Here is a 1,931-nt window from a genome sequence, read left to right as displayed (position 1 = left end):
AAATGTTATAAAAGATATTAATTGTAATATTTTTCTAAGTGTTATTATCATAAATGGTCTATTGTAACATTTCTCATAATATTATTATAGAATATCTTTAATAACATTTTTACTAAATGTTATGAAATCTTTAGAAAAATATTAGTAAAACTCTTTAGTAACATAAAGTATATTTAACATTTGTTAAAATGTTACTAATATACATAGGTAACATTTTAATATGATTTGGTAACATTTTTTAAATGTTAGTAAAAATCAAGTATGTAGTAGTGCAAAAATGAATTTCATTGGCTATCGTTAGAAAAACATATGCTAAATTCAACGATAACGATCATCGGAATAACCCGGCTATAACTAGCACATTTCTAATAGTTTTTATTATGATAAAATCATTAATTATTTTGCTAGCTACTAGTTATTTTTTTGGAAAAAATGGTGTGGAGGTGCTTGAAGCCTTCAATGTCATCTGGCTTATGCTTCAAGTTTTTTCCGACAAGAATGAATAATAAAACAAATCACAATTAATTTTTAAATGCATCACAATGACAACGGTGTGATAGCAACTTGTTTGGCAGAAGTAGCGCATCACAACAACGTGAAATGATGTGTTTTAATTAAATACTTTGTCGTAAGATTTTTCCAAGCAAATTTAGTGATAACTTTCTGTGTTAAACTTTTGGATCATCCTTATTGTTGAAAATTATAATCTGACGATAATAATTTACCAAAAAAATTTTCATAAATTATCGTCAGAAAAATCTTTTCTAAATTTGAAAATAACGATCATCGGAATAACCCGACTATAACTAACGTATTTCTAATAGTTTCTAATATAATAAATTTATTGATTATTTTGCTGGCTGCTAATTATTTTTTTTTTGAAAAATGGTATGGAGGTGCTTGAAGCCTTCAATGTCATCTAGCTTTTTGCTTCAAGTCCTTTACCTACATAGAATGAATAATAAAACAAGTCAAATTTAATTTTAAATGCGTTACAATGACGACGGTGTGACATCAACTTGCTTAGCAGAGGTGGCGTATCACAATAACAACGTGAAATAATGTATTTTAATTAAATACCTTACCCTAACATTTTTTCAAGAAAAATTTAATGGTAAATTTTTATGCCATAATTTTATGTCATTTTTTACGTTGAAAAATAAATCTGGCGGTACTAATTTACCAAAAATGAATTTCATTGGTTATCGTCAGAAAAACCTATGATAAATTCAACGATAACGATCGTCGGAATAACCCGGCTATAACTAGTGCACTTTTAATAGTTTTTATTATTATAAATTCATTGATTAATCTGCTGGCTACTAATTATTTTTTTGGAACAATGGTATGGAGGTGCCTGAAGCCTTCAATGTCATCTGGCTTATGCTTTAAGTCTTTTGCCTACAAAAATGAATAATAAAACAAATCACAGTTCATTTTTAAATGTGTCACAGTGACAACGGTGTGATAACAACTTGTTTGGCAGAAATGGCGCATCACAACAACGTGAAATGATGTGTTTTAATTAAATACTTTGTCATAAGATTTTTACAAGAAAATTTAGTGATAAGTTTTTTCGTTATAATTTTGTATCATGACGATAATAATTTACCAAATAAATTTCATTAATTATCTTAAAAATATCTTTCCTAAATTTGACAATAACGATCGTCGGAATAACCCGACTATAACTAACGTATTTCTAATAGTTTCTAATATGATAAATTTATTGATTATTTTGCTGGTTGCTAATTATTTTTTTGGAAAAACGGTGTGGAGGTGCCTGAAGCCATCAATATCATCTTACTTATGCTTCAGTCATTTCCTTGCCTAGAATGAATAATAAAACAAGTTACAATTTAATTTTAAATGCATCATAATGACGACGGTGTGACAACATGTTTAACAGAGGTGGCGCATCATAACAACAA

Source organism: Arachis ipaensis, chromosome B09, assembly GCF_000816755.2.
Source record: "Arachis ipaensis cultivar K30076 chromosome B09, Araip1.1, whole genome shotgun sequence".
In the NCBI taxonomy this organism is placed as follows: Eukaryota; Viridiplantae; Streptophyta; class Magnoliopsida; order Fabales; family Fabaceae; genus Arachis; species Arachis ipaensis.
The sequence above is the reverse complement of the archived record's forward strand: the minus strand, read 5'-3'. Positions refer to the sequence as shown.